Raw genomic sequence first — 16,763 nt, 5'->3', positions numbered from 1 at the left:
CTGTTAATTGTCATAAGCATTTCGGATTGATTCCTTGTGTGTTGGACAGAGGTGGAGCTTTCATTCATGATTTTCACTGATGCGAAATAGGTATGTTCCTTAAAATGATTTTTTTTGTAGCTAAAGGGCCATAGAAGCAAATTAAATTTTCAAGATAAATATTTTCATACCGAGTAATTTATTTGAAATATCACCTTCATTTCTTTTTCTTCTTTGCTCTCTCTCCAGCTAGAATGATGCCAATTGAGTTGCCGGTATTCTCAGACCCCTTAACAATAATGCCATGATACAATCAGTGACTAACAGTTTAATATTATAGTGTTGTACACAGCATAGTATCTCATGAACATAGTTTTATACTTGGCCATTGAGTTGCTCAACATTAGACTGCTTTATAATATTTCTATATTTACTATTTTCAAGGCTTTCAAATATAGGTTTCAGTGGTGGTAAAAATAAAAATGAGGCTGCTTGTCCTGCTCTTCACTCTCTAAACAAACAAACAACTACTTGTATCTTATTAGTCAACCATGGGAAAACTTGTCTACTTCAAGCTGTCACCAGTGGGCATTAATCTTGAAGATCTGCACCACTTTTATGTTGTTTGATAATCAATTTATCATCAAAGCCACATCTGCATGGGAACAGGAAATGGGTGTTGAGTTTACAAAGGATGCAGTGTGACCTGTGAATGTCTGCCACATATAATTTAATCCGTTACACTTGGTAGAGGGGAGCCTAACGTGATTTGTGCTAATTTTGTGTTTTGCACTGGTATTACTGGTCGGTTTGATTTATTTCTGCAAACCATTTTAAATATTTTTGGTATAAAACAGATGCATATTTTCCCAAAAAAAGTTGATACATAATAAATATGAAATATGTTACTCATTGGGCAATCCTGGATTGAATCAGCTGTTCAGCTTTGTCATTGTCTTAATGCTACCTAATACTACTCATGGGTTCGTAGGGGTAGGAATTATCTACAAGACTCCACTGTAATAAGTTGCTGTTCCAACTAGAAGAGCTTTTGACTAAATCCCCCATTATTATGATGTCTTTTGAACAAGCAGTTTGTGTGTGGGTTTTGTATGTAAATAGGTTTAATGATGTTTTTATTTCAGAGGATCAGTAATGGATTCTGATTTTAACACAATGGCTTAGCGGTTAGCGTTGTTCCAGCAGCAAGAAGGTGAGTGTGAATCTTATCGCCATCTCTATTACACCCATAGTTGTGTGACTTTCCACCTGTTTCTTCACTTTGTTCTTACAGTTTAAATTACTCAAAGATTAGCGTTTGTTTGTGTTGACCTTGTGATAAATGCCTGACTTATCAAATGTGTTTCCACTCCTTCTCTAACCCCATCACATACTTTTTATACTCCACAAGATACTATGTTGCCATTATTAAAGAGATTATTATTATAGGTTGGATGAGGTGTTTGAAGGGTTAGTGTTGGATCAAAGGTGGGTGAGTAGGTGTATTGTTCTAAAAATATGACCTCTTCTGTTCTGTTCTGTTCTTTTTGCAATAAAAGTCAAGAAAGGTTTTTATCTGATTTCATGCGTAGATGATAGAAAATGCATTTCTTAATCACATGTGTTTGATTGAAGGTACCCTGGGTGTTCAGCGTTAATCAGAGTCTATTGTTGTGAAATAACTGGTTAGATCCTGACCTTTGACCTCTGTTTTATAAACATACACAAAGGTTGTCAGGAATTATAGGGCTGTCGGCTCATTCATACGGATGAAAGGTAATAGATGCTCATCTGTGGACATAAATGCAATTGCATGTTCAACCTACACAGCGGCAACTACATGTTTTGGCATATTATTTCATTCACCAGCAGTTTACATGTTCTGACATCTGAAATCGTGTATGTAAGAACAAAATGTAGGGTGTCTGACATCTCTGTATATAGGTGACCTCATGCAATTCAAATGAATTTATTGTCTTCACATGATAAAGATTTCACAGCAAAGTATTTCCGTCATGAAATCTATGCAGGTGACAGTGATGCTTGTGGCTCTAAGGACTTTTCAGGGTGTCTGAAAAGCATTGTTGCATAGCATTCTAACCAAGCAGGGGATTTTGATAAATAAGAATTGAATTTAGTTCCAGCTGTGACATGTTGATTGATCAAAAAGCTCATGGCTAAGGCCTCCCTCCTCTCCCGTCTTATTTATCCTTTGTCAAATGGTTTTAAAATCAATACTAGCCTTGTACACAACCTTTTCTGCTGCGGGCACTCAGGGAGGGGGGAAAAGAGAAGGAAAAAGAAAAACACCTGCTCTCTTGGTGATTGTTACTAATTTTTCCTGTCAAACATTTGAACACAGAATAATTATTTTCTGTGTGGTTTCAGGGCATAATGGATTATTGTACAATCCATTTAGATAACTTCTGAGCGAGGCTGGAAAATGAAATTGCCTCAAACCACACAATTCAAGCTAGGGAGGTGATCTATCAGACACGGGAAAGAATAACCCAACTTAGAGATGCTATAGTCTTGGATGAGGTGAATTGTTCATAGTATAGTAAAGAAAGCGGGTCCCTTACCACAGTATTAGGTGTTCCCATGGGATATTTGGATCTGTCACATTCACTTTGTGAGATACAACAAGTTGTGTTTTGTTGTTGTGTCTCATATCCATATGGCATCTACATAAATGTAACTACTGTTATAGTGTGTCACAATGTCTATATTATTCAAAGACTTTGTTTTTGATCATATAAAAAGCAAATAAATGTTATTTGGGAACATGGCCATAAGTGGATTAGTGAAGAATTGGTATAAAATATTAAGATGGCACATAAATAAAGAAATAATGACTAAATACATTGAAATAAAATATTTTATAAATAATAATTAAAAATACTATTAATTCATTTATTCACATTCATCAGTTCATTAATATTAGAAAAAGAAATCTTTTTATCCATGGTTTCAAATCAGATAGACAGAAAAGATGATTACCTGTGTCATCAGTGTGGATGTTGTTTTATGGCAGATTGATTATAGATAATAGATTAAGCCCAAATATCACCTTTAGTGGTAAATTCAGAGTTAAATGGTTTTGTGTTTGTTGGAAAGTCTAAAAGAGACATTGGCATATGCATGTATATTGGCATCCTATGGCAAAATGCTCCTTCATATAGCATAAAAATATTTGTGCGTACAAAGAAGAAAATCAGATTTTTGTACATTTAGACTTATTAAGGATTTTGCAAACTGGTGATATTTTGTTTGTCAAATAAACAAACTGCTATATTTGAGTGTAATCTTAATGTAGGAAGTTTTTCCACTCTCTAGTGGCCTACAACTGATTAACAAGAGATGGTAGGCTCTCAATTTTATTCCTTTGACTGTCATACCAAGAAGTTGTGCAAAAAGGCCTTTATCTTTCAGATTTCTTGCACATATAAATACCAGAAACATAAATAAACATGATGTGTCTAAATGCCATTATGTTGTGTGTGTGCATGTACAAGTAAGACCCTGTGTGGCACTGAGAGGAAAATTTCTAGGTCTTGATTTATATTCAACTTAATTTGTTGACTTTATTGTCAGCTGTTCTGCCTCTATGTAAAAACAAAGATGAGAACCACTTTTCAATAGCATCCCTCTGCCATACCCGATAAGTAACTGACCCCACTGTTTATAAAAAGAAAAGGACATTTATGAGCTCTTTACAAGATGTTTGAATCAAACAGAGCGACTTGTCTCAAATTTTAATGAGTTTATTGAAATTAAAGTGGAGACCACTCCATGATATTACCATTAACCTGTCTATGGCTTATTCTACAGCTCTAAGATCACAGTACATTTTCCTCTTTACTCCCCCCTAGGCTACAGCTAGGCAGCTATAGAGAACTAAAGGAGTGTTTATCAGATGGGGGACTCTGCCCTCAAGCAAGGCCCTGCAGTGAGACAGGAGACACATCATAACATTGTCTGTCAAATGATTTGTGGTGTGCTCCGTGTATAAGAGCTTTTAAAGGCATTTCTCTATTCATTTTTTGAGCTAATGGAAACTCAGACAGTTCCATCCTCCTTAAACAATGGGTCAAAGAAATGTAACAGATGTAGTTTGTGAAATAGTTTGTTCAGGTGTAAAGGAACATAGTTACTCAGAGAAACAGATGGAAATGTAGGTTAACTATGGAGTCTCTGTGTGACACATAAGGTAGGATGAGTTTCTGGCCGTCTCAGTGTAGAAATTTAAAATAAAAGGGGGAAAGGATTTAAACTCGGTTATTTGGACAGCTGGGGACATTTTTTTTCTCTGAAATATCAATCGTGTGGAGCCATTAGTGAGGAAGCTCCAGGAAGTGGCTCTCTGTACACTGCACAATTAGTTAGGACGGAGGGCAGGCTGAGCCAAACCTTGTTATGCCTCAGTCATCTCATGTAATTATTATTGTTTTGGAACTCCATTAAAGTCCAGATGATGGAGTTGAAGAATTTGTTTGAGAGAGGTGGAGTTCTGGTTGTGGTTTAAGCAATTGGTCTTAGAGAATTGGTGTTGTAGGTTGTATTACTTTTATTCTTTGAATTCAAACATTTCGTAGTTATATTTCAACAAAGATGAATAATTCATTGAAATGTTTCTGTTTGTAAGCTGCTGTCAACAAACAAATTGGTCACTGGATTGGTCATATACTTTTCATACCTTTAAACTTGAGCAGCAAGTTTAAATGATATATGCTGTTTTTGACTGATGGGGTACTGCATTGTGCTGGTACTAAGGGGCGCGTGACACAATAAACCAATATATACAGTATATACTATGTGGAAATAATTATTAGTGCAATAGTGACTGCTATTCTATGATTCTGTCCTTATAATAGACTCTAGCTTCACCGTCTTGGGCCGTGATGGTAGCCCTGATTGTGCTCTGCGGCCTCAGTGGGCTTTGTGTATTGGTGCATGAAGCAGTTCTCCACCTGATGCAGGTTGTGGTTAGAGTGGTCCTCCAGCCTGCGACAGAGTCTGTTTTTACTCTGAGGAAAGACCTCTGGAGAGGCAGCCAAATTACATACAAAACCTCTGGGCAGAGTGACTTGGACCCATCTGTGGATGAACTTTCAAAATAAGAGAAAAAAGATATTTCACTAGTTAACACACCTGGGTAGTTCAATCAGTTCATGTGTTTTGGGAATCTCATGGAAGTTCACAAATGGCCATCATATCAGCATGTGCACATGTGTGTTGTTGTTGTTGTTGTTTTTTACCTAGCTGAGATTTGCACTTATGAACTATATTGAATATGATCTTGTCAAAATATGTCCAAGTGATCTGACAGCCTTGCACCTCGAATGGTCTTAATTTTGCATTTGATCTGCTGTTTTGACTAATCTTGAGGATTCCATGTTAAAAAAGGTTATGTATATGAATATTTCAGTTAGTTAAGTTCAGTTAGTCCTAATCGTCTAGCACCAGCCTGTCCCACCTTGTGTATGCTAGCCAGGTCACCACACAACTGACTCTTTTGTCTCACAGATGGCCTATGGCTGGAGAAGGTATTCGTTATTTTGCTTTGTAGCCCTGGAAAGTTTGCATTGGTTGCCTATGAATCATTTCACAGCCTACTTCAGGTAAGTGGCCTTCAAGCTCACAGTTGATCTTTCAGATAGTAAAACAATGACCAGCAGCAGTCCAGAAAAGTGGAGTTGTTGTTCAGCTGTAGGATGAGTGACACACTGGAGAGGCGGCTGAATGATAGACAGAGGTCCTATGTATTAGGAAATCACAATAACACAGAATGTCCCAGGGTTATCATGTTAACAGTGATTCAATTCTTAATTAAAATACTTAAAAACAATGTTTTCCCATCCACGCATCTTATACTAAGGAAAGGTCAGATTTGTTGGAAGACTATTTGAAAACAGACAAAGTGTAAATTGGGGTTTTCAACCTTGTATCATTGAAATATCAAGAAAACCATAAGCATAGCTAATTAGGTGATTTTGAATTGAGCTAAATCTGCAGGGCAAATCTTTATTTAGATTATGGAAAATTTTTCAACCCCCCAAAAAACGTAGTGTTGTTTAGTGTGGAGTCCTGAATAATATGTTATTACCTCTATATTTGGAGGCAAAAGACAGTAAAAGACAAACTCACAACTCTATGGTAGTTTGAAGAAATTATTTGTTTAATTAGTTGAGTTGATTCCTCATTTGAAAGCCATTGATTATAGGGGATGTGCTGTCAGCATGCTCATTATTCCCTTCGGAGGATAAGAGTGCTTTGTCAAGATGCACGATGAGTCGATGATGTGTACCTCTTAGCAGTATGACATCTTCATCCATCATGGAAATTTTGGATCTCTCAATCTTCAGGCCCTCAGCTCTCAATCATAGCCCTCTCAGCTTCTGACAGGTAGCCACTGTAACATGCAGGAAGAGCTGCAGATGAGCTCTCCATTAATGAAAAAATAACATATCACACATTACAAATGGGTGCAAAGAAGTGAGAGCACTTCAGAAATGCTCAGATAATTAGACTGTCCGGCAGCAGATTGATGGATGCACTATAATTACCTTTGTGTTATTATTTCAGGGCCAGACAAAAAGAAAAAGCTGGTTTCTCTGCTTTGAGTTGCTCTGATTCATTAATCTCATTAATGTGTGGAATTAATATCATTTTATCAGACATTCCAGAGCTGCTGCTGGTGTGTGTGCTTAGAGCCATGATTCAGAACTGTCAGTGAGAGGGGATGCATCAATCTAACTCAACACACCGTTAACTCATCTGCCTTCAAGTCACAGGATAGGTGAGAAGTGTACACAGCAAATATGAGACTGTTTCGCGTTAGCACTCCTTTGTTTATTGTCAGAGCTCTGGTTGGGTATGATATTTTACTCATTTTTATTTAGAGGAATAACAGTGGCTGATGTTCATCCCCTAGAGATTAATTCTTTATAAATTTGCAATATAATTTAGACATTGTATCTGCTTCTAAAACAGGAATTATGACTACCACTCCCTATATAGCCAAAAAGCTATATAGGGAGAATTTTGAATATCAGAAAATAAATTGTAAATGTATTGTTAGAAAAACTTGTTAGAGAAAAATACATCTGGAACCTGCAGATATGCCATATTTAATTCACTTCTACTGACATTCCAATAACAAACATTCTTTAATTAGACACAGATTAGACAAAAATGAATTTGAGTTGACTACAATGTCAAAGACAAATATTGTAATAAGTAACTTACATTGATTACCTCTACATACAAGCATACGGATCAAAATTAGAGATAATTTTGAGTCTTTTCATATTTGGGTGTTGCATGGTGCTCAGGAATTTTACACTAGGAGTTGACTAATTGACCAATCAACAGCTTCTGTTAAATGTAGCAGTAGGACAGAACAATGGTAAAGGCCATAGACCCCAGCAGCATCATATCCTATCACCCTGCAGGTGGTTCAGTTTGTCGATGGGAGGAAATGGGATCTTTACACCCAATTTGAGGTGAAGTGACTCAGAGTTTACATGTAGGATATCCCGTGACCCTGGCGTAATGACTTCCAGACTGCAGGTGGTCCTGCTCTTGTGTGGCAGTGATAGGACTCCATAAACAGACTTAATCACGTTCCTCTGGCACACTGTCTCTCTCTGCCTCTGTCTTTCTGCCTTTTTTATCTCGTGCTTGGCCACTCATATCATCTTATTCCACTTTGCCTGAACGCCAGGTAGCTTCTTTAAAGCATACAATTCTGTACATACAGTTGTCCATTTTCTGCAACCTTACTGTCCGTTTTGTGGCAAACATTTGTACAGTAGCATACACACAAATGAATCAATGTAGGAGAAGACATTGTGGCTTATATCTGTCTTATACAGTTACAATATTTTGCAAAAGCTATTAGACACTAAATTTGGAATGTTTTTACAAATGATGTCGTGAATGCTTTCTATCAGTCCCCAAAAAACAAACCAATTTCTCTACATGCACTTCAGTTATACATGATACTTAGCAGGTGTAGGTCAGTTGTGTAATTCTGTAAATGAATTTCAGATCAATCAGATACATCCTTAGTCGCTCTGCTTGGATAAGAATCCAAATATTTAAAGTATCTAAAACTTTTGCACACTATTATATATAGTACTGTAATTTAACTCTTTCATATGTGCACCATGTGAGGAAAGCTTATCCGGCTGCTGGGGAGGGTTGTGGTAAGTCTGACACAGTCTTGTAGAAAAAAAAAAATCATGGTAAACAGTGTGAGCCATCACAGAAAACAGCTGTTCTCGCATCCTTTCTCTTTTTAATGACACTTCCATGGCATCCCATAAATTCTCCGGGATTGGATACAACAACCACCCCTTTCCAAGTACAAACGCGGTTTGTGTTTAATTGTTTTCAGATTTTTTTTCCTTTCCCCCCACCCATTGAAGCCTTTTCCAGGTCTTAATAACTGAGTGGTTTTGGCGGGCTGAGTCAAAGTCAAATCTCCATGAACAAAAGTGGGTCTGCCAGCCTTGAACAAATTCCAGCAGGCAGAGTATGGCCCAAATGGAAGTACCTTGTGAAAGAGAATAGTTATTAACTGATTGGTACGCTAAAATCAAGACTAAAACCTTAATAAGATATTCAGATGCTATTTTTCAGATGGCTTATATAGTACATTCAGACATTCACGTATTTATTAGATCATTATAATACACATAAATAATCATCAGTTACATTAACAAATAAAAGCAAGTGTTAAAACCTAACAGCAGAAAAAAAATATATAATAGTAGTGGTGTAATAATACTACTTATGATATACTGTAGGTAGGTACATATTATATGGGCTTGTAGCATAACAATAACAGTACTACAAATAATTGCAGATGTGTAGATGCACATTTAAATTTATAAAGAGCACATATAAGAATTTTAATCTTGGTTCATCTTAACTAATAATACTTAACTTTTCAATAAATTAATTTGTAATAGGATCTATTTTTTGCCTGTTATGTTATTCTAGACACTCTGTTGCAACTTCCTCCAGCTATAAACTGGAACTACTTATATACACTGAAAAATCTTGACGTTTTTACCATCTGGTACTACATGTAGATGGAAGGTTTGCAGTGGAAATAATTTTACTGGCAGCTGATGATAGGTGAAATACAAACAGCTCAAGTTGACCAGTCACAGCTCTTGAGGATCTAACTTAAATATTTGCACGTTTATTTTAAATTACATTTTAGGTTTTATGTGACTTTCACCGAACCTAGAAAGGCTATGCAGAATGGTATTTACTTAGAAACCTTGTTTTTAAGTGCACATCTATTTTTAAAGCACTAGAATAGTTATTCCTACATGAACAAATTGAATGAAAGGAAGAAATCAGCCTTCCCCTGAAAGATCTAACAATTCTGCAACATCCTTAGTGTGACTAGGCTTAGCTTTGTTACCCATTGAAGAAAAATTATATCATTCTACAGATGCTAAGGAGTGGAGATTAAACTTGTCCTTAGTAAACCTTTCCTGCGCGGACAGCACGCTGTCTTGTTCAAGTTTGGGACGTTGTTGATGTAAGAGAGTTAAGCTGTTGATGCATGCCTCAGAAAGATCATCATTGGTCGGGGGCGGCGTGGGCAGTAGGAACCCACGAAATCTGCCATCCAGGCCCTAATTGGAGGTCATTAATCATGTGAGGCCGTCCTGTAGTGAACAGCCCTGTGTTTCTTTTTGCCGTTTGGCCATCATCAAGAAGTCTCCTGCATAGATGAGGAAGTCAAACTGGGAACAGTTTGGTCATACTCACACTTTTGACAGGAGCTGCTGTGCACAGACTTTAACATAACTGTTAGAGTTTCACAAGATGGAACACTTGTATTAATAATACTGGTCAGGGTCATCTTAATCTCAGAAAATTGTTATAATTTTAAACTGTACATGTTCGGTTGTGCAGGATTTTTTGTTTCTCGCACTTGTGTTTTGTTTTTTTAATTTGTTTTTTATTAGCTGCTTCATTATACCTAAAAAGCAAATGAAATATTAGCTGTTGACACAGTATCTGAAGGGATAAAATATTTTTGTTACAATACCTGACATAAAAAGCATAAGAATGCATTATGAAGAAATCATTGGTAACTTTAAGACAAATACAATAAACAAGTATTCCTTAAATTTATAGGGGAAAACGTGGATGCAGGGGTGTGTGTGTGTGTGTGTGTGTGTGTGTGTGTGTGTGTGTGTGTGTTACAGGATGGTTCCTTTATATTTTGCTTGCAAAAAAGTTTCGAGGGGTGTTTTGTTGAAAATAAGCTTTGATGAGTTCATTTGCAAGTCAAATATACTATATAGTGACTATAATATAGTGATTTTCCCCATAAAGCAGTGCAAAAATGCAGAGATGGCTAATAAGTTCTCTCAATTTATTTATGTGTAGAAAGCTTTTACAGCAATCTGTTTAATTGCTGTAAAAGCGCAATGTAAAAAAAATACATCAAGTTTAAAGTTGCATATGTGTTAAGTGCTTTGCTGGATCTGATAGTGCATTAGAATCAGAGAGCATAGAAGTAAGAACCTCACAACGTTGCACTCCCACTTGAATAATAGGTTTTATTTCCTATTACATCCAATTATTCCGGATCACCAGTGCCAGTTTAAACTCGTTGATATGAATTAGAAGCAGGAGTATATTTGAAAGCTAGAAATCATGAACCCCCCTTCCACCAACTATTGATTGGAGTAGCATAAAATCCATAGTGGCTGATTTGTGAACCATTAAGTTTTGAACCCAAAGCTCATAATGTTCATATTCACAGCTTTACTCTGTTCTGATGAGAGTGAGGGTGGGATAAAGAGGCAGGGGGTTAGGGTGTTAGATGCTGAGGGGTTAGAGGCAGGCTGTTTGAGAATGAGGGAAAAGCGTTGGAGGGATTGAAGATCATTAAACAAATCAATTCAGTTCTATCTGGAAGATTGCCCACACATGCAATAAAAAAGACAGAAGAGCACAGGGGGGAACAATTTGTTATTATCATATTTACAAGTCTGTTTCTAATTCATCTTTTAATTTACTGACCAAGTTGAAAAAGGAAGAGGTTCTTATCATGCCTGTCTGTTGATGAAATAGAGGTAGAAGGGAAACAAAGGAAGAAAAATGTAAAACAAAGATATTTAATATTGTTTTTTTGAATTTTAACACAAGAAAAGTAAGGGTTTTTGGGTTTTTTTACATTTTAAGTTTTAAAAATCCAACAGAAATTTATAGTATTTCATAAAGGTAAAAGTAAAAGTGTGTTCATAACCAAGTTCAAGAATTTAACAAAAATACCACCCCAGGTTTTCTTTAGCTTTGTGTTGTTTTCCTTTCACGTCAGCCCCGGTAGAATCTGGAAATATTGTGGTTTTGAATAAGCAGTACTGTTGTACCATGGCCTCTACGTTAAGATGTATTTCCTAGCTACATAACTCCTGCCTTGTTCCTGGTCCTTCTGGTCAGCCAGGGGTCACACAGCTGCCTCACTGATATTTCTTTGCTGCCTGTATTTAGGTGCCATCAGACTGAAAATTAAAGATTCCACATACGACACAGCTGTCATGCAAGCTGAATATGACCCTGTCAGTAAGAAAAAAATGTCAGTGACAAAATTCTGAAGTGCAATTAAGTGATAATTATCCATTTCTAAAATAAGGAGTCATTATGCCAAAGGTGTCAAAAAAGTCATGAGGAGACATTAATCACAGTCTTCATCACACTTTCTCAGGTACACATATGTTTCTCTCTTAACCAGCACCTTAACACCATGTGCAAGTACAAGCTGTGATGGGCCACAAGGGAAACACTATGTTTTTTCATACAAATTTTGATTTTATCTTACTTCGAGCTGCAAAAGAAAATTGCGTCTCACTCATTGAAACCTTTTGAGATCTGCTGGATGTTGTCCATCTGTCTGCAATAATTGAGCAACTTTTTTGAGAGGGAGGGGGATAACTCCAAACGTGGTCACGCAACAGTGGAGCCATTTACTCTGCAGGTACTTTTAGAAAGCCACCTCTGTTTTAAATTCAGAAGTGTATTTTTGAAGGATTCTTGACTTTCATTATTTATCATTTATTAATGAAAGATAAAAACTTCTTTTTAATTTTTGTGATTTTACTGTTTCAAATCCATTTTGACAAACGAGCCACATGGAAGAAGACCTTGTGCTTTCATTTTAGTGTACATCTAATGAAAATTACAAATGAAATTGTAGGGACTTTTACAACTTCTGTTGTCCACTTTGTAGTCTCCCATCACAAGGTTAACTCAACTGTAAATTTCACACCAGTAACAACAAGTACAAGCACATAATTAAATATGATTTCTATCATAATTCCCTGTATTGCCAGCCTCCTGCTTTTTGAAACAGCTTTTTCTGTTTTCTGCATTGTAATCAGAGTAACAGCATAATTGTTATACCCATGGGAGATTATACCCTCTATACAATGAGCAAAATCCCTCAAGGAATCTCGAAAAGCTGCCTGATCTGCACGATATATTTTCCCAGCTTCTTCCAAGATGTGTTGAGTGGCATCCTAATCAAAAATCAATGTGCCCACTTGAGTAGGCCCACAAGGCTTCTGTAGTGCGTTATGTAATCTGATAATATCAATCATAACTGTGTTAGAGGCAATCCATCTGACTTTCACGGGACTGGGGTCAGTGAGTAGGGGGAAGGCCGGGTGAGCGAGCCTTGGCCCCCCATGCCATCAATTACTACTTATTATAGAGAGGCTTACTCTTCCAGAGAGCTATGTACCCCCCACCATAAATAATATTAACAGGGCCAGCCTCATCAATCAATACCATCACAGTTGTATTGCTCCAGCCTAAATGGCGGCTTCCATGGCTCTCCAGCCTCAATCAATGACCGTGGCTCCTACAGACTAGCACATGAGGGTAAATCTAGCTCTATTTGAGCCCAGGGGTCTTCAGCCTGCCTTCTCCTGCTACTACAGCATTTTTTCCCCTTCTGGGTCTATCTCTGTCTCACTCCCCTCATGTTGGGTACCCAACCATCACAAAATCTGAGGCTGCTGCTAAACATTGCCAGTGCTGCAGTTTCTGCCAAGCTCTAGCAAGCTGGCTTGTTAACAGTATGAAACATACTCAGAGGAAGTGTCAGAAAAGTGTCTGAAAGACTGATTATGTAGAATTAACGAGTCACTTAATGATTCCACTCCCTCCTGTCTCCACCTCCTTCCACTTTTCTGTGTGATTTCCTGCAGTAAGGGATGTGTTGCGAAGAAGATTTTAAGTTCTTAAAAACTCATAGCCAGTGAAAGCAGGATGGTGCAGGGTCAGGGTGGTGCGAAGCAACACTTCAACAGCTCTGAAACAGCTGTCACAGATCAAACTATGTGATTCCATTTTTTTCACCACCTTAACTACAAATTTATGGAGTGTTTTTGTAGCTACAGGCAGGATACCAGGATGGGCAACATCAGTTCAGAAGGGTGGGGTGGTATTAAGAGCATAATTACGGAAGCAAATAATTAGCGAGTAGAGTGCAAAGCAAGACTAATTAGCCTCATCATGTGCCTGTGACCTTAGCTCTCACGAATCATTCCCTGCTCGCTGCCATAAGAGAATCATTCACCCAGGCACTCCGTGCCCAGCAACCAGTGAGAGACCATAAGTGGCTTCGACAACCTTTGACTTGTGACAGTTATTTTGGTGGCTACACCACATTTATCAGCACTTTGGCTACATCTGTAATTCATCTGTAATTGTGTAGTTATGTAATATTTATATGCATGTGCTATCATGCTAAACAGGGAGACCACACAGATGATGGGGTTTAAATAACCAAAACGTACTGTATTTAATTAAATTCAACTCAGTGAGGATAGGCTCCCGGCCCACTGTAACTTGGTTGAATGTTAGATGATGGATGGATGGATGAATGAATGGCTGGATGGAAGTATCTGAAAGAAAGTGAACAAAACCCTAACTAACTGGGGAGGAGCGAGAGAGAGAGAGAATGTTAGCGACAAGCCTTAAAAAAAAAAATAGCCAAGTAACAACAGGTGGGCTTTCCTCTTAAGACCTACAAAAGTCTCAAACAAAACCAGAAAAAGGTAGTACGGAGAGAACCAGCAGAGTGCTTGGGGGTCATCAAAGTATCTTATTATCACTAAAGTATTTGAGTCTCTGGATTTTTAAATAACTAACCTGAAAAAATATCAGCCACATAGCATAGGGCAGATGTGCTTAAGATTAGGGATGGGTATCGTTTAGGTTTTATCTGATACCAGTACTAAACCGATACTTTTGAAACGGTGCCGGTACTTAAACGGTGCTCGAACCGGTGCTTAAAGAATGAAGAACACAAAATTGGTCCAAAAACCTCTCATGTTCAGCTGTTTTCCACTTCTTCTTTGGTCATTTTAGCCTTTTTGGCCAGGGTGAAGGGAGTATCTGCCATCAAACAAGAAGACAGCCGCATGTAACTACGACGGTGTTTGCTAGTTCACCTAGCCATATTGGCACCGGATACCGGTACCGATCCCTACTTAAGATGTAAATAAAAGATGTTTTAGATGACTTGTCTGGATAAGATTTAGAGCTATGTCATTCTTCTCTTCACTTTCTTGCATGTTTTTAGCATTTGAAACTAATAATGTTGCCAAAGAAAAATCACGAGGAAGGAAGGAAAAAAGGAAAAAAAATTAAATATGAATAACTATTCATATACTTACCCAGTATGTTCAACTGTGTACCAGATAACTGTTTCCTAATGGCCTTTATTGTCACTCACGCTGATGGCATGGATTTAACATCCTCTTTATCTTTGACCTTTGCTTGTGTCAGATCATTTACTTTGATTAAACATGAAAGATTTTGGTGAATATGGTTTAACAATTTAAGGGAATAACCTACTGGAAATAGAAGCGTGCATGTCTTTGCTCACGTTGTATTTTTGTGCCTTCTCCAGAGAAAATAAGCTCAGTCCAACCTCGTCAGTGACTTCAAATGCTGGCCTTACACTGACCTGCAGACTTCAAAGCTTGATCAAGCCTTCCCAAGACAAGAGATTCTGTGCTTCAAGCAATTTGTTAAACAGGGGGAGAGGTTTAGTGTGATTTGGGAGTGAAAGGATGTTTCAGTAGTCCTGGCTAACCCACAGCCAAGCCACTCCGGACATGTAAGAAGCACTGGGGATCCTGTAAAAAAGTCTCTAATGCTGCTTGGATCAGAAAAAACAGGTGGTGCTTTTTCCCAAGAAAGAAAAGGTGCATTATCTGTTAATCAAAGCTTTTATGAATGTTACAAAAGACAAACTGTGTTTGCTATATTTGTCTGTGTCCTGATGAAGAAAAGTTTTAGGTGTTGATGTCGTGTATACCTAGAAAAGCAATAACAGATTCCATTGATTGTAGAATTTTAAAATAATCAAACAGTTTTTTTAATCCCAGTGGCTCACAAATGGGACAAATGGGGTTATCTTGAAGTCCCCTTTACAGCTGTAGAACAGCACAAGTCCATTACTAGAGATGGATGTACTCCTTGTTCACAGTATAGTATGAGTCTGAGTCTCATCTAAATGCCTTCACTGTGGAATACAAGCTTCAATCGACTCATTGACTCCAGTGTCAGCCAAACATGTCTGAGAAGTATCAGACAGGGAGGCGGACATTTTACAAACAGTTGGTTTGTTTTCATACAGGGAAAAGCCAAGAAAAAATGTTGCCTGCAGACTTTTCTCAAAGTAACATCTGGCATATAAAAATGAATCTGAAGCAAAGTAGATTTCCACAGATTCTGTTTTTATAGTAACTTAAATTCTCCTTCTGTCTCCCTATTTGAAATCTTTGATAGTTTGGAAATTATGCTTTCCTACGATTATGTATTGCGTGCAGTTAAAAATGCGTACACTCGAGATGTTGTATTTCCATCATTTTCAGAAGAGGAAATTCCAAACCACTTCTGTATTTGTATCCAGTAATTGTCACAGTTGGCTTAAATCTGTCAAGTGAAGATGTATGAGTGGGTATATAAAACGGACATAATTTCATGGTAAAGATGAGAAATGTTTTTGCTGTTCGATTATTGAACCTTTTCAGACAACTGCAAAAGTCTTTACTCTGAATTAGCATTAAGGTTAAACCCAATTATTTATTTATACCCTAAAATGATGTTTTGAAATCTGTCTCTCCTTTTAAACACTGTAAACAAAGGCTATAAATCATAACCTGTGACAGCCTTAATTGCTACCAGAGGGGGTTAGCTTACTCTCAGTACTGCATTAAGATATCACTGAGTCTCACAGTGTTCTCTGCAACTCTAATCAAGTGTTTATTGTGTAGTAAAAGTGTTAGCCATTTTTAATCATATTGGGGGAGGGGGTCTGTTCTGTTCTGTTGGTTTTCCAGTTACCTACCCTTTCTTCTATCATGGACAACTTATAAGTCACGACTGTATGATTTGGCAGTACAAAGATATATAGTGCGTCCGGAAGGTATTCACAGTGCTTCGCTTTACAGCCTCAATTCCAAAATGGATTAAATTAATTTTTTGCCTCAAAATTGTACACACAGTACCCCATAACATGAAAAACTATTGTTTGAAATTTTTGCAAATGTATTTTAAATTTAAAAAAAAATAAAAAAAATATGAGGCCTACACAAGTATTCACACTGACACTCAGAACTGAGTTCAGTTGCATCCTGTTTCCACTGGTCATCTGTCAGATGTTTCCACAACTTGCTTGGAGTACACCTGTGGCAAATTCAGTTGAATGAGCATGATTTCTAAAGACA

General features: G+C 37.4%; 2 long non-coding RNA genes across 4 annotated transcripts in view; both read left to right on the top strand.

Moving 5' to 3' along the window:
* LOC101478435 (uncharacterized) overlaps positions 1-16,763 on the top strand; it is a 41,592-nt gene that overhangs the window by 13,288 nt on the left and 11,541 nt on the right. The window lies entirely within an intron of this gene.
* LOC143413376 (uncharacterized) lies at positions 1,061-16,554 on the top strand. Its single transcript, XR_013094004.1, has 4 exons — positions 1,061-1,192; positions 5,506-5,600; positions 6,657-6,778; positions 14,939-16,554. It is a non-coding gene; the product is annotated as an uncharacterized LOC143413376 (long non-coding RNA).

This window comes from Maylandia zebra, linkage group LG1, assembly GCF_041146795.1.
Source record: "Maylandia zebra isolate NMK-2024a linkage group LG1, Mzebra_GT3a, whole genome shotgun sequence".
Lineage (NCBI taxonomy): Eukaryota > Metazoa > Chordata > Actinopteri > Cichliformes > Cichlidae > Maylandia > Maylandia zebra.
This window is presented reverse-complemented; position numbering and strand designations above follow the sequence as displayed.